A 23,333-nucleotide genomic window follows, 5' to 3' on the forward strand; every position below is an offset into this window, starting at 1 on the left:
TTTTTAATTTAATTGTAATTTTATTTTAATCTTTGTCTTAACCTTGCTTTTAAAATGTTTTTATAGTTGTATTGTACCCACACTCACCTGTATTTTAATGTGGTTTTATTCTGTTGTACACCGCCCTGAGAGCTTGTCGCTAAAGGGCGGTCTAAAAGTACAATAAATAATAATAAATAATAATAAGAGGTCATGTTGCCATCCTCTGAATTTGAGAACTCCAGCCCCGAAATCTCAGTGGAACTATGGTCTCCTCTACACTGGAAGGTTGGAAAGCCCCTTTAACTGAAGAGCTTCTTGTACTAGAAGCAGAGTTGCCTTTTCTTGCCTTATTGGAGCCTTGACTTTGCTTTGCCTTGTTTGAGCCTGCGCCGCCTTGCCAGAACTATGCCAGAACCTTGCCTTGCTCTGCCTTTCCTGATTCTACTAATAAAGACTAAAGTTAGACTTGCCACTAAATTTCACCTTCAGCAAACACAAGATAAATTTGAAGGTTATTTAGGGAAAATTTGACAGTCATTTCAGTTAATACAGTTGATTTTAAAACTGAGCTCTTCCACTCTCTTTATCTCATCAACAGCATTTTGCATTTTAATTTAACAGGGATCCATGGAGTCCCATGTGGAAAAATTCCTGTTGCCACCACACCAAAGAAGACTCGGGACACAGATATGGTATAATGTTATATTTATTAAAATATAACAAATATTAAGCCATAATCCAATTCAATGAAATTAATCCAATTTAACTCCTTCGGGCAGGTGAAGTGCAGACTAACTAGTAGGGAATACTCCCTCAATCTCAAAATAGGTCAGTCACCTTGGACTATAACTCCCTACCAAGGATGTGGGAAAAGTCATCCCTCCTTGCTATTGGATTCAAGCATATGGTTCCAACTTCCGCATCCTGGCCCCACCGTAAAGGCGTTCACCATGATGTGCAAGCCGGTCCCACTTGGACACTCCCCAGATCCACAACAGACTTTAAGCACTGATGGTTCCCTAGGGAGTGCCCTTTACCAAAATGCCTCATCCTCCTTAATTTTTCCCCAAATACCTCACCTGTCCGAATTCCACGCCACAAGAGGGGATCAGCTGAAGCTTGTTCCCCTCAACCCAAAGAAAACAAAAAACCCAAGCCCAACATAAGGTCCTCCAAGAACAAAACGCACCCAGTCTCTGAGTGATGAACACCATCATCTCGGAATAAATGTGGAAGTTGAAATTATACCCTTTCATGGGGAATAAAAGCTCCACCAAGTGATAAAACTAGGTCCCAAACCTTTTTATTAACCCACCGTCTGGACCTATCAATCCTATTGGGGTGAAGAGCACCCCTCCAAACTCTCCTCTCCAGCATATCCGACCACACAGTAATGAGATCCGGATATGAGTACCGCAGCCAAATTAAATCATGAGTAACCTGAGCCCCAAATCCATGGCTGGCTGCTGGACAAAATCATTCTCACCCAAATAGACTAACAAGACATGGGGCCGATGGGCCGAAGACATTATTCGGCATACCAAAGGCAAAAAAGCATCCCACAACATGCCCCTCTGAGCCTCCCAGCTGACTGTCACTCGCGCAGAGAGCTGTAGCTGCATCCCAGCAACCGAAGAGAAAGCCCTCTGGTGGGCCCAAAATGAGTGGCCACACAGGATGATCCTTGCAGGGACTGGAAGGCTCCGCGCACCTGAAAGGAAGAAAAAACAATAAGCTTTAGAATCAATATCGGACGTACGTCTTAAAAGCTGCAGATCACCATCGGCCAATTGCCTGAATATCATCCACGCTCATGCCCACAAGGGCTGCGGCCGTAGCCACCCCACTGTGTAAAGAATGCAGCCCATAGACTCCATGATCACATCCACCGGCCAACAAGGCCTGCCGAACAATGGCCAAAACTGAAACTGAGTCAGGGCAAAACCATCCACATTGACGAAGAGATAACGCTGGCCCGCTGGCCGAACCGACAGGAATTGTTGCATAGCAGAAACCGGGCATAAATCAATCACTGGGCAGCTGCTTAGAGACACAGCACTTACACGGTCCCTTTGGTCAGTCTTAGAGACTCTTAAGGAGAACATCACAGAATTAGCACCTAACGTGCAATTGCTAGAGCATAAGGCTCCATAGGACACATCACGCTTTGAGGAAATCAATACTTTACTAGGGCGAAATACACCATAAAACATCATCAGAGCTACTGCAGTGAAAGGTGCGACTCAAGAGATGAGCATAAAGAACGAAACAAAGGCAGGATCTGGAGGAGGATATCAGGCGTGATTGGCCTCCTCTGGTCAGTGGGCCTGGAAGCGGAACGCGGCCAACCCTCAAGGACCTTTCTGCCCTAAAATCTACAGAATGATCCTGCAATCCTCTTGCCTTGGAAATAAAGGCCAGTGCAGGGAGGTGTCCAGCGATAGTTGTAACAGCAATATTTTTGCCCTCTTAAATATAACATAAACTGCAGCAAATGAGATACAGGAATTGGCCAAGCAAGAGGCAGAGCACTGTGAGCTCAAAACGCCTGGAATTCTCCAAAGGCACACTGGTACGGTCTCTGAGTGCTGGGAGCAAGGGCAGAGGCTATGGCAGCCCCCACTTCTAATTCCAAGGCTCCACAGGAAAGGAGGTAACGCTGGCTCGTATGGGCTGAATACAATCTGTACTCATGCTTGCGAGGGTGGCGGCCGCTGCCGCTCAAGTTTGAAGAGGAATATATAGCTCATACTCTCCAAAATCTTACCAGAGGCCTGTAAAGCCCCCCCGAACAACAGGCCAGCACTGGAATTGGATTAGGGCAGATCCGTCGAGATGTATGAACAGGTAAACCTGGCTTGTATGACCTGAATGCTTCCAGAACGCAAGTCCACGAGGGCAGCGGCCGCAGCCGCTCCTGTATGAAAGAAATGTAACCCCCACACTCAGGGATCTCACCCACATGCCCTCGTGACCCTGCAAACATACCAATAATTAAAATTGACTCAAAGCATATCCGATGCATATGAAAAGATAGCGCTGGCCCACTGGCCTGACAGAAAGAAAGGTCCTTTACAACAAAACCAGACACCGAGTGGGCAATGGGTAGCCCCTCAACTTCACTACCACGCTACTACCCACTTGGTCCGTATTGAGCATATGCACAGAAAACATCACAGAAATGTAAGTGCGGGGCTCAACATGACGTGACTTGCCTGGAAAGCTTTACCAGGGCAAAAGGCTCCCTAAAAGTCATTAAGGCCACTGCCTGGAATAACTTTCCTCATAAGGAGGGAAGCACTAAGTGCTTGTCGAAGGCAGGAGCATCATTAGTACATCAGGGGTGAATGGCCACATAGGACCAGGCGGCCTTAGGGTGGAATGCAACCAGCCCCCTTTGATTTTCATAAAATGGGTTCCTGAATGCGCTTGGCCTGGAAATTAAAGGCCAGGGCAGAAAGGTGGCCAGATATATTTCTTACAGTAACACCCTGCCCGCTTTAGGAGAGCATGATTTGCAAAGGTGTACATCATTCGTATATCAGGGGTGAATGGCCACATAGGACCAGCCATGCTGTTACGCAGGCAGAAGGCAAATATGTACCACGAACACTATTGGAAAATGGCCCAAGGAAATAAAGTCAGGAGTGAGCCCTGTGCCACGCAAGGCAGCTGGCCTTTGCTCAGCACACCAAAGGTCCTTAAAATTGACACCCAAACCCACCACCGGCTGCATCAGAGCTTACCTGCCATTCAGCCTCCACGAGCAAGTCCTCTTCTTTCAAAAGAGCAGCTGTGGAAATCATTTGAAAAGGTAAGCCAGATGAGGAAATCCTCCCGCCTCCTATCTGAGACTCTACTGAAATGAAAAACATGAGCACACCCCTTTCATGCCAGGAAGGCACCGTCGGGAGAAACGACCGTGACCAATCAACTTCTGAAATAGAAAGAATGTGAACATAGGACCAATGACATGATGCACTGAATCCGCCTTTGAGCATGGCAGTCCAAAAGTCCTATAAATGTGTATTTGAAATAGCAACATAAATGCATGTTACTTTCTGAGAGAATGCTTGTGTGCAGGAGTTTTAGCCGGCCACAGATTGCCAGGACCGTGCTGGCACTAAAAGAGTACATGTTGGATGTGACAAAAGGGGAAATTGTTCAATTACTCACACATCTGCCAGGCAGCACATGTACAATCCCAGAGAAGTGATCAGGATCTAGACGCCGGCCTGGCCATAATACAAATGCCCACACAACCTATGCAGGCTTCCCACTGAAGGTTCTCTTTCAGATGACTTAACAGGTACCACCAGCCCAATGTACTAATGAACGTGAAGCTGACAGGCAGAAATCACCTATCGTGTCCGAGACTGCTCTAAAATAGACACAATTTGAAAGAGAACCTATATATATTGTGGAGCATGCAGGATACAATGGATATGTCTTAGCAATAAGTTTAAATTGGTTTAAACAAGCCCTGTAAAGCTTTAAATTATAGATTTACCAAACGCTAAATAAGTTACTTGAAGCAAGGAGCAGCAGGCTGTCACTTTAAAATGAGCATATTTTATAATTCATGTAAAATTTCTAATCATTTACAGTAAACATCTTGGATATTGCAATGAAGCCACAACAGTGAGTTTTATCTGGCTGTAGAGGATTTCCTTTGAACTTACATGGCATATTTTACCTTTTGATAATTCTCACTTGTTCACATGTTTAGAAGCCTTTTAGAAATTCTGAGTAGCAGGACTGTAATTTTTTCACATTAAATTAAAATATCTACTGCGCCCTCTCAGGATGATATTGCATAGCATATACCATATTCTCCATGCCAGATACATGCCACAGAAATATGGAGCTAAATAATCTAAAACAAGATCTTAAAAGTCAAATAAAGAAGTTGTTATTGTTGTTATGTGCCTTGAAGTCGACCACAACCTATGGCGACCCCACGAATCAGCAACCAAGAGCATCCCCCATGAACTACCCCATTCAGATCCTGCAAGCCCAGGCCCGTGGCCTCCCTCATGGAATCAATCCATCTCTGTTTGGCCTTCCTCCTTCTCCACTCCCCTCCGTTTTCCCCAGCATTACCGTCCTTTATGGTGAATCAGGTCTTCTCATTATGTGTCCAAAGTATGAAAGAATCTGTTGCTTGAAAACTTAATCAGTCAAAATTGACCTCAGTAGCCTGACTGATGTACGATAGAATAAACAATGTCATAGGCAAATGCTCAAGAGTAATGACTAATGTGCCTATGAATAATAAATTATTATTATTTTATTTTATTTTATTATTATTATTATTATTATGTTTAATACGCATCAGTTAGCTAGGCAAACAAATTAGACACCCCCCACCCATACAAGCCACTTACGCCTCTCCCCACCCTATAACAAGCCACAGGGTGGGAAAGAAAGCCAAAGCCAAAGATGGGGGGGATAAAATGAGGGGGGGTGAAAAGGCCTACCCCACCAGCCACAAAATGCAATAAACGGAGGTGGGGGGGAGGTTCCAGCCAGCTGAGCCGAATCAAAGAGCCAAGACAAAGGCGCTGAATAAGGGGGCTGAGCCACAAGTTGAGGCAGCACAGGCCTGGTTAGGAAGGCCAATGCCAACCCCCCTGCAATCGCTGACCTCAACCCCAACCATGCAAGGCAGGCCCCTGCACGACCCGCAACCCGACTGACCAAACAAAGGCCCCAGCGGGCCAATACACCTAGAGCAGGCTACCGCTGCCATCCCGCACGCAGCAGCGAGCCATGTGGGTCTAGGCGGGCCGAGGCCAGCACTTGGCTGGCGAAGCCAGAAACGCCGCAGACCCAGACATGCGACGCCCGCCACACCCCCTTGTCCAGCCACCACCCAGAGATACCTCACAAGCCCAGCAACAGCGAGCAGGAGCACGGGTGAATCCCGTGCAGCCATGGGAGCTGCCACCAGTGCAGCCGTGTCGGGGCCACAGGAGGTCAGCCCACCAACCGGCCTCACCAAACCCACGTGCAGCCCTGGCCCGCCAACAGCCAGCCCGCAGCCTGCGAGGCGGGAAGCCGCCACCACCAAGAGTGCAGCAAAAATGACCTGCTCCCGTGTCCTGCCTGCCTGCACAAAGAGAAAGCAGGTGACCGCAACCCCAGGAGTTGTCTCTCTGTCTCTGTCTCTGTCTCTGTCTCTGACTCTGACTCTGACTCACTCACTCACTCACTCACTCACTCACTCACTCACTCACTCACTCTCTCTCTCTCTCTCTGCATGATGATGTTCCCGCTCCCGCAAGGCAAAAAAGGCAGGCCTGCCAGGGAGGAGTGGTCTTATATATCTGCTGATCCCTGTCACCTAATTGGCCCTAAAAATACCATCTGACCCCCTTTGCTTTCTTAGGGAACCTTCTCGAGCCTTCTACTCAATATGGGTGGCGGCAAACACACCCCCTCAAAGCGGGAATGCCATTGTCTTCACAAGCCATACAGATCTTCCTCAGCATATGCAACTAATCAGGGTGGGCCCTGTTCTTGCACCTTTAACAGCAGCATGATCTGCAGAAATCAAAATGTGCTGATTTTCAGGGTATGGTGGGAAGCATTATCACTTGATAGGGTTGCCAGGTCCATGGCCTGAGACTGATCCTGTATCTTTAGGAGAAGAGAAGGTCAGCCAAGTGCAGGTGTTCTTGCAACTCTGTAATGGGAAAAACCACAAGGTGGAATTCTCCCTTCCCCCTACACAACTTTTAAAGATACAGAAGACCTCTTGGTTGCCAGGCCCGGCCTCCAAGAGGTCTTCTGTATCTTTAAAAGTTGTGCAGGACGAAGGGAGAATTCCACCTTGTGGTTTATCCCATTACAGAGTTGCAAGAACACCTGCACTTGGCTGACTTTTATTTTTATTTATTTATTTATTCGACTTATTAGTCACTTATCTGGCTGAATTGTCAGCCACTCTAAGTGACGTACAAAACAGAACATGTAAACATCAAAACATTAAGAGACTAACAATAAAAACTAACAATAACGTAGAAGCAACAAGTTCCAATAATCTTCTCCTAAAGATACAGGATCAGTCTCAGGCCAAGAACCTGGCAACCCTATCACCTAAGAACATCTGCTGATTAAATGCACAAGAGCAATGGCCAGGAAATAAGTTGTCATTCCTGTCAGAAGCAGAACCTGAAGCTATTTTCCCCTTGGCCTAGGCTAGCCCAAACTCTATTGTCACTGGGACTTCCTGTTACCTTCTCTACTTTGATTGGAGTACGGGCAGCAAAAGGCACTTAGTATGACGTTTAGCACGATGGGGCCTTGAAAATGCTTTGGAGCTCCAAATGCTACATTAATACAGATAATAGCATCTATTCATGGTATTTCCTGCCTCTTTTCTGTGCTGAAAATATACAACGAGATACTTTTCTCTCAAGGTAATAGAGAGCTATCTTTAATCTTTCACACTAATACACGAGCATCTGTTATGTGAGCATTTGAATGGCAGCCCTTTACCTGCAAACGCATTGTCTACAGCTTGGATAAATAAACAATCCTGCCAACTGAAGGCATCTTTTCTATCAGGATTATAGACCACCATTTAGGCATTAAAAGCAAATACAAAAGAAGGAGAGAGTCTCTAAAAGCAAGCATAAATCTCAAAAGTCTACAAAAGTCTGCAGTGAAATATTTTCCCAGGAATGCTTGCAAATGGCACTATTGTTTTTCTCCTGATTCTGTTTTACCAGCCTGTTTAAAGGGCAGCCAGGATCATTTGCAAAATGCTAGGTTGCAATTCCAACAGGTGGCTGAGAGTGACATGCAATATTCAGAGCAGGCAGGGGAGGAAAAACAAGTAATCAGATTTCAGAACTATATCAGACTCTTTTCAACAACAATGTGTCTATACCCTATGGGCTGCCTTATTGTTCTCAGAGAAAGGCACATCTATTAGTAATGTCTTCTTAATCAAAGACTCATAGAATCATACAGCAGTAGGCTTGGAAGGGGCCTATAAGGCCATCGAGTCCAACTCTCTGCTCAATGCAGGAATCCAAATTAAAACATTCCTGACAGGTGGCTGTCCAGCTGCCTCTTGAATGCCTCCAGTGTTGAAGAGCCCACTACTTCCCCATGTAATTGGTTCCATTGTTGTATGCCTCTAACAATGAGTAAGCTTTTCCTGATATTTAGCAGAAATCTGGCTTCCTATAACTTGAGCCCATTTTTCTGTGTCCTGCACTCTGGGATAATCAAGAAGAGATCCTGGCCCTGTGTGGCAACCTTTCAAATACTTGAAGAGTGCTATCATCTCCCTTCAGTCTTCTCTTCTCAAGGCTAAACGTGCCCAGGTCTTTCAGTCTCTCCTCATAGGACTTTGTTTCCAGTCCCCTGATCATCCTCGTTGCCCCTCTCTGAACCTCTTCCAGTTTGTCTGCATCTTTCTTAAAGTGCACTGTCCAGAACTGTACTCAAGATAAGGCCTAACCAGTGCTGAATCGAGGAGAACTAGTACTTAGTTGGAAACTATACTTTTGTTAATGCAGTCTAAAATAGTATTTGCCTTTTTTGCAGCCACACTACACTATTGGCTCATGTTCAGCTTGTGATCAACAACAATTCCAAGATCCTTCTCACATGTAGTACTGCTGAGCCAAGTATCCCCCATCTTATAACGGTGCATTTGGATTCTTTTTCCTAAGTGTAGAACTTTGCAATTATCCCTGGTGGCTCTCAAGCAATGGCATCTGGCTGCTTATGGCATAGCCAGTAGATTTGCAGCCCAGTAAGAAAGGTATGCAGGTGCCAGATGCATAACCTGGTATATAAATAAACTATCAGCACAATAGTGAAGGAGATTACTGTTATCCCTACTTTTCAGGCAGGGAAGTAGAGGTGAAAGACAGATGGCCAAGGCTACCTAGTGATTCCCTCACTAAGCTCAGCCTTAACGCTTTTGTCTCATCACACATTGCTTGCATGAAGGGGTTACCCAGGTACAAAAGGTTCTGGAGATTAGCATCTAGTCTACCTCCAATGATATCTGCATGCCCACCACACCTCTACACACATATTAGCATAGACATCTGAGGTGGGGAAGCCTATGTACATAGACCTCTGCATGCATAGGCATCCCAGATCCTGGGAGCTTTATTGTGCAGGGTTCCAGAACCTAAAGGCTAACATGTGGGTGGAAAAGCCAGGGGAGCCATGAATCCCTGGAGTGGAGCCAGAGGCCCAGTCCTCCAAATGCCCCTTCATACAACCAATACATGTAAATGGCTTGGATCTATGGGGCAGTAGTCGACTAAATCCTTGCAGTAGCGCAAGGGTCAGTGCTAGCGCAATGGGATTTCCCCCTTCTCTTCCCTGTGCACATGCTCTGCACCATTCCCAAATCTGCTCTGGAGGGCTGGGGAAAACCTCCGAACAGATTTAGGGGCATGCTGGGAGAGAAGAGGGAGAGTACGTTCTGTTGAATGTTCACCTTAGTGCTACGTTGAATACACCCCATGGTAATGCCCCCTTTGATGTGTAAGTGCTACCCAGTTGGTAAGATCTTCATCCTCAAGCTCCCTGCTTAATTTCCTCTGTCATTTGAAGACTGGTAGGGGATTACTTGAGAGAGGGCCTTTTGCACATTAGTGCCAAAGTTCTGGAATTCAAGTTCATTCTGCCCCTTTGTTGTTGACACAGCTAACCCATGACATTCTGCTGCCAGAGGTAAAGGACGCAATGTCACCCCCCTTCCCATCCCATGTACAGAAGGCAGCTGGGCTTGCCTCCTTGTGACAGGATTACATCCTCAGTTGTACCTGAGGGCAGCAGACCACTGTGTGGGGTACAAAGCAGGTCATGTGACACACACAGCTTTGTCTTTCAACAGAGGAAACCGGCTAGCTGGGCTCAGGAAGAATAGTTTGGGGGGATGCTGCCACTACCTCACACCATCTGCCCCCTGAAGCGTTGCTTCACTGTGCTTAATGGTGGAGCCAGCCCTGGCTGTTGGGTCGTCCAGTGGCAGGCAAAGACTATGCTCAGGGCCAGAGCCAGGCAGGGAATTCCATCACCCCTGAAATATAAAAACTAAAGAAGGACAAATATCTAAACTTGTCTTTATAAAAGTGAGACTTAGAGAACTGTTTCCCTAATGTGGGATTTTTCTCCCTTAGCTGTTGTGTTGAACTTCTGTTCCCTCTGGTGGTTTTGGTAGTGCTTTACTGCAAGTTTCTAAGTTGTTTTAGCTCCATGTTCTTAATTGTTTTAATTGTCCCCTCTCATGTTAATATATGTAGTTTAACTTGAAGGACATTTTTCATGCAAAAGGGGGAAAGAAATATTGGCCATAGTTCCCTGGGAAGAGGAATAAATTGTTTAACCACTCTGAGAACTGTTGCTCTGCGATGGGAATAGGGGTCTCCTAACAACTCTCAGCACCTTTAACAAACTACAGTCCGCAGGATTCTTTGGGGAAGCCATGATTGTTTAAAATGGTATCATAGTGCTTTAAATGTATATTGCAGAAGGCCCACCTCCCAGAAGCAATTAGAAAGCAGCTTAGCTCCTGCCCACCCCCTCTTATGTAGTTATTTACTTCAGAATTTATAAACCACTCTACATGGAAAGAATACCCAAGAATACCCACAAAAATAGAATATGCAACTTAATACACATTTAGGATTGCCAGGCTCAGGGCCTGAGAATGATTAAGAGAAGAGACAATTCAGCCAAGTGCAGGTTTTCTTGCAACACTGTAATGGGAAAAACCACAAGGTGGAATTCTCCCTTCCCCCTGCACAACTTTTAAAGATACAGAAGACCTCTTGGTTGCCAAGCCCAGCCTCCAAGAGGTCTTCGTATCCTTAAAAGTTGTAGAGGGGGAAGGGAGAATTCCACCTTGTGTTTTTTCCCCATTACGGTGTTGCAAGAAAACCTGCACTTGGCTGAATTGTCTCTTCTCTTAAAGATACAGAATCATTCTCAGGCCCTGAGCCTGGCAACCCTACACATCATCAAACAATATTCAAAAAACAAAGTCAACAAGCGGTATCAGCTGGCATGTTGCAGGCAGAGCTACCCTCCCAACAGCTTAGCTACATCTAGAGCTTCCCTAGATTACCTAAAGTGATTTAGACATTGTTGAATAGCGGTAATCAAGTTCTGGGTGAGACCAGTAAGGAAAAGAAGCTAAGGAGTACCTGACTAGTTTCAGTTCTGTGTGAAGTATGATAGCAGCACACTGCTAAGTAAAGTTTGTTCCTTCTAATCCAGCTTCTGTGACTCATTTATAATCTTGCAAATGATGCAGTGCAGCGATGAGGTCTCACGATCCTGAACTCATCACTGCCCTGCCCGACCCCAGCTCAGTTCAGGTAAGTTGTAGTGACACTAGGGATGGAAAGATCTGTGCATTTCAGTTCCCTCAGTTTCTCATTTTTCCAATCTTAGATTCAGTTCTCCACATTTGTGCAGCAATTTTTTTTTAAAATCCTCATGAAAATTCTCCCGCACTCTAGTACAAATTTCTCCTAGTAAACATATTTTTGTAGGCACACATTATTGCAAGCAATTTCTCACCATATAATGCTTTTTGGTATGTTATTTTCACTCATACATTAATTTTTATGCACACTTTCCCCTAATGTATGCATTTCTGCAAACATTGTTTGGTAGGCAAATTTTGTATTGCAAAATTTGAATAAACATGAATTTCGAAGGAACGCTGTGTTTCAGTTCTCATATTGTTTTGGAAAGTATGAATTTGAAATCTGAACTAAATCGAAATTCTCACCCATCCCTAAGTGACACTAGTAGGGTTGTCTGGTTTTCATCCAAAGACTCCTTGTTTGGGGGTTCATTTCTGGTCTCCAGGTGAGTCATCTTAATCTCCAGATTCTTAGCTTTCATTAAAAAAAAAAGTTTCTAGGTGGTCTGGTTCAAAAGCTACAAACCAAAATGTCAACTGCCCCCCCACAACTTCTGTTAGTATTGACTGCTCTAATCCCTGCCCTTTCAGTTTTTAGCCAACAAGTGAAGTCAGGGTTGTGATTGACAATAGCAATAGCTAAACCCCATTTCAAGTTCTGAGTTTCCTTTTCTTGTTTGTCTCACATCAGGAATTCAGTAAATACATAGCTTTCAGCAGCATGAAGACTACTTTCTCTGTACAGGACTGGGACTTGCTTCTGAATAAACATGTATAGGATTGCACTCCAACACAAGATCACAGCAGGATCTTGGTAGGCATAAAAGTGTACATGCAAGGGGGGTTAATTACTTGCAAAAATGGCATATTATACTTTTTATCTTTCAAATAATGTTTGAACAGAAGTTTTAAAAAGTGTACATGCCACAGTGTTATACTTTTCTAATTAAGGAATCAAACAAGTTTAAATTTTACTGGACTGCTGAAGAGGGCAGTTTATTTGTCTTATTCATAACCTGTTTTGAAAACCTTCCAAATATGAAGTGTTTCTGGGAGTAAAGCTACAATGCTGAGCCCACATACCTGGGAGTTAGCCCCACTGGTATAGTAGACTTACTTTTGAGTAGACATGGCTAGGATTGTGCTGAAAATTAATGGGACTTTTGATTGAACATAGAAAAGAATTTGTTTTGTATATCTTCCTCTCCCCTTCCGATCATTTTTCTAGGCAGTTAGGCAGGGCTTACTTTAGTGTCACTGCTTTAATTTGGCAGGAAACTTATACTTACTTTAAAAAATGTTCTGCAGTGGCCAGCTAGTTTTGACAATAAACTATTATATGGTGTGTATGTATTTTTACATCTCCAGTGTGTGTGTATACGGAATATTTTCAACAACCCTGTGAGGTAGGGTTGGAAACCAAGGCAGTTCACAACAACAAATAAAGCCATATAAAATCCAGTCACCATAAAACAAATATAAAACAGTTGCAAAACAGCTTAAAGTGGCATGATTCTGAATTTTGATTGGGTGAGTGAAGTTCCTTATCATTGAATTGTAGTCCTGTGCATACTTCCCTGTCTGAGTAAGCCTCATTGAATACATTGGGACTTGCTTCTGAGTAAACATGCATAGGATTGCACTATAAATATCTTTACAGGTTGTGTAAATAAAGAACATCTTTGACATTCTTATAAATATTTCTTTGTGCTATGTTTTGATATGCATCTGATTTCACGCTTTGGTTGTAAATTATTATTTACAAATTATTATTTCCTTTACATTTTAAGTGTGCCCTTCTTCCTTGGGGTAGTCATTGTCTCCCTCTGTTGTTTTCACCCTGAGGGGCAGAGAGATGGTGCGTAGCCCACAGTCACCTAGTACACTTTGTAGCTTATTTCCATTTTAAAATTTAATTAAAATGATTTATATGCAGGCAAAGGTTATGAAGTAATGCAGATCCACATATTACATTTAAAGCACATCCAACTCACATTTAAAACACATGACTTCCCCCAAAGAATCCTGGGAAGTGTAGTTTCCCCCTCAGAGTTATAGTTTCCACCATCCTTAACAAACTACAATTCCCAGAATTCTGTAGTGGGATTCATGTACTTTAAATGTATGTTGAATGGGCTTTAAATGCATGGTGTGGATCTGCTCTAGTATGCTGTGCATTCATTAGTGAATTGAAAAGAACAATTTTAAAAGATATATTTTTAAACAGGGCTATAGCTCAGTGGTTGGGCACATGCTTTGCATGCAAAGGTCCAAAATTCAATCTCTGGAAGAAACTATTGCCTGGAATCCTGGAAAGCCAATGCTAGTCCATGTCATCAGTACTGAGCTAGATGGTACCAAATGGCCTGACTCGGTACAAAAGAGGAAAGAGACCCAAGGGCCATAGTGACTCCGAAAATTATTTATGTATTTTATTTACAACATTTATATACACTTTATTATAAAAAAAACTCAAAGTGGTTTATAGAAGGAATTAAAACAATAAAATTATTGGCAAAAACAGTTAAAGACAGGTATTTAAAAGCATTCAAAATAATAAAACCAACAATGAATTAAAAACAGATACATAATTAGCTTCAGCATGCCTTGGTAGGCTTGCCTAAACAAATATGTTTTTAGCAGGTGCCAGAATGAGTACAATGAAGGCGCCCGCCTAATGTCAATAGGCAGGGAGTTCCAAAGCGTAGATGCTGCCACACTAAAGGATTGATTTCTTACAAGAGCAGAACAAGTACGATGTGGCACCAGTAACATGGAAAGCACAGCTTGAACTTGGCCTGGCAGCAAATTGGCAAATAGTGCAGATTTCAGAGCAGACGTATTATGTGCTGATAGGGTTTCACTCATGTCAGCAATTGTGCTGTGGCATACTGCTGGACCTAGAAACACCCTCATTTAGCTGAGATTTCTATCATAATTTCCAATCAGAGAATGGTTTTTGTTTGAACGGTATGCTCCAAGCAACTGTGGTTGATGCTTAATGTATCATACTTAATGACATCACTGGGCCTGCCCCTGAAATCTCAGGGTTTGGGTTGCTTCTGACCTAGCAACCCTAGACGCTGGTGTTGCTCTGCCCCTCTACACCAGTTGCTACTACCAGCAAGACTTAAAATCTTTCAGAAAGAAAGGGACTCATTCCGGAAGGCTTGGGAGAAAAAGGTTTTCAACAGATATCTGGAGTGGAGGGAAGTCCCTCAGTTACAAGTGCAGGTAGAGACACCTGTCTCAAGGCAGTAACTCTCTCTCCAAAAACCTCCACATTGGCCTAGGGATAGTTTTACTTTATCTACAGTGATCCATTGTGGAGCAGAGATCTGTAAAGTTCTGTCGTGGGTGCTATATATGAAGGAAAAAACACACATACTGAGATTCTGGAGTAACAAAGAACACTTCACTTTACTTGGTATTGTTTTTTATTATTATTATTATTATTATTATTATTATTATTATTATTATTATTATTATTATTATTATTATTATTACAATTTCTATCCCACCCTTCCTCCCAGAAGGAGCCCAGGGTGGCAAACGGGACAAAACACTAAAAACATCTTAAAGCATCTTTAAAACATCTTTAAAACATCTTTAAAAAAAAAAAAGCTTTAAAAACATCTTAAAAAGCAATTCCTACACAGATGCAGACTGGGATAAGATCTCTACTTAAAAGCCTAGTTGAAAGAGGAAGGTCTTCATTGGGCTCCAAAAAGATACCAGAGATTATATATATAAAACAGAGACTAACTTTACAACTGCCAGATTCCATATATTATAAGGTCTGAGCGTGGCTGATGGGAAAAAGGCTTCCTTTACATCACAAATTGCAATGACCCATGTGGCTAAAAAGAGAAGAGCACAGCTTGATGGGCACCCCGAGGCACTGAGGATAATGTGAAGGGGTTTCCTTAGACTAGTTTCTCAGTCACAGCAAATTCTCTACAGTCTACATGTCAAAAAATGGGTGTGGTCATTTTTTTATGGACAATTGCAGGGGGGAGTTTTTGGTGTCACAATGGGGTACCAAATGTAAAAAATGTTTTATTTTTATTTTATTTTATTGACATGGGGGGGACTTGTTGCCAGTTGTATACCGGGCCCAATTCAAGGTGTTGGTTTTAACCTTTAAAACCCTATACGGTTCCGGCCCAGTTTATCTGAAGGAGCGCCTCCAGTATCACCAAATATGCCGCCAAACAAGATCAGCCTCACAGGACCTTCTCTCGGTCCCACCGACTAAGACAGCTAGGTTGGTGCGGACCAGGGAGAGGGCTTTTTCGATCGTGGCCCCCACCCTCTGGAACTTACTTCCCTTTGATCTTCGGCATGCCCCCTCCCTGTTGACTTTTCGCCGAGCCTTGAAGACCTGGCTCTTCAGGCAGGCCTATGGGATCTCTGGGGTGGGTTAGGTTTTACATTGTATTAATGTAAGATGGTCTTCAGATGAGATGTTATGATATTAATAATGTGATGATTATGTATATGAGCAGATTGTATTTTATATTGTATTTTATATTGTACGTCGCCCAGAGTGTCCGTTCAGTCGGACAGATGGGCGTCTGCTAAATAAAATTTTATTATTATTATTATTATTATTATTATTATTACTTTTGGCACCACATTGTCACAGTGGGGGTCCAAGGGAGCAGTCTGTTTTTTTAAAAAAAGATTTTTATCTTTTCATATTTATTTATTAAAATGGGAGTCTTGGGAGGGCACAAAAAAGTCTGGCACCATGGCACCACAGTGGGAAGCCCACAGGAACAGGTTTTTTTTTTTAAATTACAACATTTGGAGGCACCAAAACATATGGGAGAGCATATGTGGCTCATGGCTAGCCACCCGTCATAGGGAATTCCCACGCTGTGTCTACAAAATAGAATTGCAGGTAGCAGGGCAAAGAAAGACCTCCGTGTGAAACACTGGACATCTGTCACCAGAATAGAGATGGGATCCATTGGCCAGTGCAGATTTGAAAGCATGTTTTCGACTGTATGCCCCCTTCCTATGCATTCAGGTTTCCGAGGTACCAGAGAGATGAGTAAGGCAGACTGAGACGCAGGTTTACTTAAAAGGAGAGTGTTTACTGAGTAGCTTTCAACCCACAGGTGTACCCAATACACAATGGGACAGGCTGCCAGGCCCTGCACGGACATGGACCAGGCTGAACACTGAACCGGGCAGCCAAGAACCCTTATATAGGGTACATGTTTACAATACAGTAAGGAACAACTAATTACTACAAAGGATTAAGTCATAGCTTTCCCAACATAGCCCTTCAATGATGGGACTCTTTCCCAGGATCATACAGCAAAACACTAGCTGATAAGCAATGCCTTTAATTGCCTGGTGAGGCATTAACTGGCCCAAGGTCTACACTATCTGATTAACAAGGCACCTTCCCAGCATCACATAGATACTCTTGGCACAGCATCAGAGCTTTCCTTGTTAGGAACCCCAGATTAGACCCCAGGTGGCTCTGAGGTATACATTGACAGTCTTCCTGCATGCTTAGATGCTGAATGCTACACTAGAGAGAACTAAGGCTGGGGGGGGGGGGAATACAAGCCCCCCTTGCCTACAGGCAGCTATTCTGCTGGTTAAGAGGCTGAGCTTGCCCATGGGCCGATACATCGACCTAACAGGCCGGTATCGATTCGAGTTCACTCTTTGTCTGCTAGCCATTGCTTTTACTGATCTGGTTTTTTCCCTTGCAAAAATATTGATATTAGTATCCATATTTTAAAGAAAATATTGATAAAGGAAATAGCGATACAATTATCATTCTTAACATTGATATTTTAACATTGTTAAACTGTTATCTTTTCAGCACCAGGTCAAGACTTTCCTCTTCTCCCAGGCATTTTAGCATGTTTTTAAATTGCTTTTTTGAAAATGTGTTTTTAAATTTGTATATTTGTTTTTAACATTTTTAATTGTTGTAAACCACCCAGAGAGCTTTGGCTATGGGGCAGTATACAAATGTAAATAACAACAACAACAACAGTAGAGAATAAGCAAATCAATGGAAAATTCAGTACCAAATCCAAATTGGGTGGAATTGTAGCACGTCCTTATGCTAGAGTAAACACTACTGGGCTAAAGGGGCCAGTCATCTGATTCAGTTTATGGTAGTTTCATATGTTCATCAACTGGGCCACTTTGGTCTTCTTAGACTACAGTCCTAAACATACTAACATGGAAGTAAGTTTCACTGAATAGAGCAGGATTACTTCTGCTATGTAAGCATACATAGGATGAAGGCTGTACGAATGTATGTTAACACAGGACTGAGTTCTCTCCATCCCTCGGTCTCGATATTCATCATTTGTTTTGTTTTTTGAAGCAATCTGACTTCAAGGTGGTTTTATGACCACAGAATCTCTGGTCACCAGGAAAAGCAAATCGAGGACCAGGGATAACAAGTTGCTTGTATTTGAGTCATGAAGGAAAAGTAAGCATTTAAAAATCTCTTACAGCTCCCAGCTCCCAGCCCTTTCAGAAAAGCTATTAACACAAAGAAGTATTAAGGTGCTGACAATCAGCTATTAAAGAACCTTAAATGATGGTGTCAAAATGATTTAATTCTAATAGTTTTCTGATGGTATCCTCTCTGTTAAGGCCCTGCATTCACAAGAGAACATGACAATCATTTTGGCATCCCCCTTATAATGGGGGTTATTAATAGAGCTTCAGTTTATTGATTTCTATGGCTAGATAATGATTCTTGAACAGATGCATAATGTGGCCTGGGCTGAATAACTGATGGCACTGAGAATTACAGAGCAAGCTGGAACAAGCGGGATGATGTGGTAGTGAAGAGAGAGCCCACCACACGAAATATAAATGGAGGCAGGGGAAGCTGCTACGATCAGACCAGGAATATTGCATGATGAATTACTCTATTACAGTGGGGATGAAAAGAGAAGAAAAGCAAATGTCAAAGGGAAAGGAAGGAGAAAAGGAGCTGATTTCACAATGCAGTTAAAGACAGTGCCACTTCAGAATGAAGGTGGTGGGTAATCAAAAGTTTGAATTCAGCCCTATGTCAAAAAGTCCTCACTAATAACATGTTAGGCTAGACTAGGGTTGCCAGGCTCAGGGCCTGAGACTGATCCTGTATCTTTGGGAGAAGAGAAAGTAAGCCAAGTGCAGGTGTTCTTGCAACACTGTAATGGGAAAAACCACATGGTGGAATTCTTCCTTCCCCCTGTACAACTTTTAAAGATACAGAAGACCTCTTGGTTGCCAGGCCCGGACTCCAAGGAGTCTTCTGTATCTTTAAAAGTTGTGAAGGGGGAAGGGAGAATTCCACCTTGTGGTTTTTCCCATTACAGTGGTGCAAGAACACCTGCACTTAGCTGACTTCCTCTTCTCCTAAAGATACAGGATACAGTCTCACGCCCTGAGCCTGGCAACCCTAGCCACCGCAACTCCCCCCGCAACTTCTGTTAAATCAACTCATAGCTGGCTTGCTCTAACCCTTTCAGGTTTGCAGACAGTAAGTGAAATTAGGGTTGTGATTGATAAGGGATTTGTTGACCTCCCGGCAATAGTGAGAACCCATTGTAAACCCAGAAGACTGTTGTCCTTTCCTGCTTTTCTGAAAATCTCATAAATTGAGTAAGTTTATAGCTTTCAGCAGTAGCAAAGGTCCTTTTCTCTGTGTGTGCAGGTCAGAAGAACAAAAAATCACAGCATGATCTGGGCAATTGTTTACTTGTTATGATTATATTATATTAATTGTTATGATTATAATAAAAGTATACATGCAGGGTTTTTTAAATTACTTGCAAAAATAGCATATTATACATTTTATCTTTCAAATAATTTTTGAACAGAAATTTAAAAGAAATGTACAAGCAGCTTATGATTCCATTACACTAATTGTAATATTTTTCTAATTATGAGGAGTCAAACAAGTTTAAATGTTCCTGGGCTACTGAAGAGGACAGTTTTTGTGAAATTCATAGCTTCTTTTGAAAACCTTCCCAATATGAAGCTTTAATCCTATACTCACTTTTCTGGGAATGTATAGCCAATTACTGCAAGAAATCTAGATGTCCATTGAGGAGATTAGAAGTGACACATGAATGGCCTCTGCCCCCTAATTATTGCCCCAAACCCCAGATTTATGGGGGTGCTGATTGCTTTTGCACTCTGTTACTGCTTAGAATTGGAGTCTGGGAAGCTCAAAATGCAGGCTTCCTGACACAATCACAGCATTTGGGAAGTATTCCTATGCCTCTGTGCTCAAAACAACACAGGGTCAGGGAAGTTTTTGCTCAGTGACCAAAACAATGCAGTTTGTCCCATGCTCTTGCTTTGTCAGGTGGATTTGTTTATGCTGCGTCTGGCAACCAAGAGGTCTTCTGTATCTTTAAAAGTTGTGCAGGAGGAAAGGAGAATTTCACCTTGTGGTTTTTCCCATTACAGTGTTGCAAGAAAACCTGCACTTGGCTGAATTTTCTCTTCTCTTAAAGATATAGAATCATTCTCAGGCCCTGAGCCTTGCAACCCTAACAACAGTGGTTCCATGAGCTCATCTCAACACCCTCAAACCCACAGATGATGCTCCTTGTTGCTTGCATGATGGTATGTAAAAGAGAATTCACATACTGGGAACTGTGGCTGCAATTCCTGTTGTTCCCAAGCTACTGCCTGTGAAGGCAGACCAAACCATGTGTGTTATCTCTCAATTATTACTCCCTGGAATTGGGTTGTCTGTCAAAATGAGTTTATAGGGTAGGCAGGGTAGGCAGAAAAGGGTATATAATCTTTTTAACTCTTACTCATTTCTCAAACTTTTCTCTGCAGTGAAGGGTCAAGTCTGTAAAAAAGTTTGGAGCAGCCACATTAAAAGGCAGGCAGGGCATTCGAGGCACGGGGTTGCCAGCCCTGCTTTGATATTGATATCTTTGCAGAGGATCCCTAGTCAAGCTTTACCAATAGCACAATCCTAACCATATCTACTCAGAAGTAAGTCCTGTTGAGTTCTATGGGGCTTAGTCCCATAGTAAGTGTGTTTAGATTTGCAGCCTTCAGGGGCATTCATCTTTACTCCGGAGTGCTCCCATCTAACATCTCCACAACACTAGTTCTTCCTACAATGGCCTGCTGGTGACTGGCCTGGCCTGAGGGCACTTAAACCCTTCTTGCCAGAAGCAAGTAGGCTAGATTAAATGTTCTCTACCTAGGCTCCCTAAGCAGGTGAGAAGGAATTATCTTCAGCTGGACCTGGGAACACCTTCATTTAGCTAAGACTACTATCTTAATTTCCAATCAGAGAATTTTTTTTGAGTGGTATGCTCCAAGCAACTGTAGTTGATTCTTAATATGTCATACTTAATGACATCACTAGAGTCCATCCCATGACATCACTGGGGCCCACCCATGTGACATCACTAATGCCTGCCACTGAAATCACAGGGTTTGGGATGCTTCTGACCAGGCAACCCTATTCCCTGAAACAGGGAAAAGGTTCCCGGAAGTAGGAATGTTTGAGGAATTAAGTATTTATTAATTATGATATGAATTGACCTGATCTATACCTCCTACACTAATTTTGATACTAAGTTAGTCATCCACTGAATGTCATGCTTCCCTAATGTTCTAACATGGTTCTTGACTCAACCCTTCCGCACTCCCCTCCCTGTGTCTGTAATCCCTCCCACCACCACCCCCTGCTGAAATTAGGCTTTTAAAGGCCTCCTATTTGCTCCAATAGGAGCCTAACAAATATGATCCTTTTTTAAAGTCTAATTATGGCAGGAGAAGGTGAGACACTGTGTGTGTGTGTGTGTGTGTATGTCGTATGTTGTATGTGTGTTGTATGTGTGTGGTGACATGAGAGAGTAGGCTTTGACCCTAACCACTACTTTAGCCATGCCCACTTTCATTTTGGCCACACTCACTTCTGGCATGCCCACCCCCGAAGGTTGGCCTTGGGGTAATACAGCACTTAGGCTGAAAAAAGTCCCCTGTTCCTGACCTACACTCATCAAAATAGAACTTCTGTTTTCTGTTTGGCAAAATAAAATTTAAAAAATGCAAACTAAAGTGTTCTCGAAGCATGTGATTTGAATATTTGAATATTGATTGGAGGAAAATGACAACATTCATATTTGTTTCAATTGCAATCAAGGCACTGCCTGGTGTGAAATGTTTTCTGCAATCACCATACTTACACCTCTGCAATTCAACTAGTTCAGAGTGAAACACAGGTAATGCATTATGCTACACTAACACTGCAGGACAGAGGTACCTGTTTATGATTGATAAAGGAAATAAATAAATCTATTCCACCCCTCAGAAATCAGACTAACACAACCTATGTCCGCAGGCCTTGCCTAGTATGAAAAGATCAATTCTCTGCTGTTTACTTCTCTTCCCATGGAACATGATGGAATTCTGTGTAAACATGCTGATTTGGCTCTCAATCAAATCGAAAGCATTGGTTAAGCAAAGTCAGGCGACTCACTTTAGCATTTTGCTCACCTGCCTATACGCCTACTGCCTCCAAAGAGATTGCCTCCAGCCCCAGCAGAGTGCAGGCACAGCAGCTAGGCCTCTGTTTGCAAATCCTCCCTTTTTAAAAAAGCTGAAACTCCAGTGCAACTGTGAAGCAGCTGAGGCTGCATTTACAAAAGCCCTTTTCAAAAGCTAAATTCTGGCGATCAACTGCTTGGTGAGGAAGGTGAAAGGGCGGGGAAGGGAAATCTGCTCCGTTTCATTCAACATAGGTGATTGGTAGGATTTCACATTTTTAAAAGTGGCTTGGCACACACAGTTTTGCCTCTTGGACTGGAAAGAGTGCTGATGTATTTACTTATCCAGTGAGAGGTACATGTTGGGGCGCCCTACTTCAATTCCTACTTAGGAACACAGAAAGCTGCCTCTTATTGGTCCCTCTAGCTTAGCATTCTTGCACTGGCTGGTTGCAATTCTCTAGGTTTTCAGACAGGAGTCTTCCCCAGCCCTATCTAGAGATACCACAGATTGAACCTGGGGCTTTTGGCAAGCAAAGCATGGGCTCAGCCACTCAACTGGCCCTTCCCCTAGGATTCCTCAGGATCCGGGTCCGGGTCAGGACAGTTAGGTATAGATCTACTGATTCATTTTTAGCAAATGGTTTGTGGGATGTGTGGGAGAGATGAGCAGGTGATAATCCAGTCATTTGCATTGATCAAGAGGATGGGTATTGCTATGCTCTGCTAATTTGTGCTCACAGAGATTTGCTCCCAAATACATGGAAAGCTGCTGTGTAACAGGTTAGACTACTATACGTCAATGAAAAATGGAAATGGACTGCCTTTAAGTCAATCCCAACTTATGGCTACCCTATGAATAGGGTTTTCATGGTAAGCGGTATTCAGAGGAGGTTTACCATTGCCTCCCTCTGAGACTAGTCCTCCCCAGCTGGCTAGGGTGTCCTCAGCTTGCCACAGCTGCACAAGCCAGCCCCTTCCTTGTCCGCAACTGCCAGCTGGGGGGCAACTGGGCTCCTTGGGACTATGCAGCTTGCCCATGGCTGCACAGGTGACAGGGCACGTAACCCCTGAGCCACTCACTGTGGGGGTGATCTTTAGCTGGCCCTTGACACCCAGGAGACACGAGAGGGGATTTGAACTCACAGACTCTGGACTCCCAAGCCAGACTCTCCTCCCCACTGTGCTATACCAGCTGTAGACTCCAACTGCTCCAATATTGCCTACTCTGACTGTTAGAGGGTCCTCAGAGTTGCAGGGAGAGGTCTTTGCTATCACCTGGTACCTTATCGTTTTAAGTGGAAATACTGGGGATTCAACCTGAGGTCTTCTACTGAGTTATGGACCCTCCCATAAAGTAAGGAAGTCTGCACAGCATCGCAACACTTTCCTGTTCTGACAAGCATGAAAATGTTTATGTTGTGCATCCTGGT

The 23,333-nt window shown here is 43.4% G+C and overlaps 1 long non-coding RNA gene across 2 annotated transcripts in view; it reads right to left on the reverse strand.

The window, feature by feature from the left end:
* Positions 1 to 719: 719 nt before the first annotated feature.
* The window catches only part of LOC133387272 (uncharacterized), a 42,566-nt gene continuing 19,952 nt past the window's right edge, over positions 720 to 23,333 (reverse strand). The window contains exons 4-5 of one of the 2 annotated variants that reach the window (XR_009763440.1): positions 3,729 to 3,775; positions 720 to 1,693 (exon numbers count right to left, since the gene is read on the reverse strand). This is a non-coding gene — a long non-coding RNA (uncharacterized LOC133387272). Of the gene's footprint in view, positions 3,776 to 23,333 lie in introns of both variants that reach the window. The other variant, XR_009763439.1, reaches the window with a different exon arrangement.

This window comes from Rhineura floridana, chromosome 1 (assembly GCF_030035675.1).
Source record: "Rhineura floridana isolate rRhiFlo1 chromosome 1, rRhiFlo1.hap2, whole genome shotgun sequence".
Taxonomy (NCBI): Eukaryota; Metazoa; Chordata; class Lepidosauria; order Squamata; family Rhineuridae; genus Rhineura; species Rhineura floridana.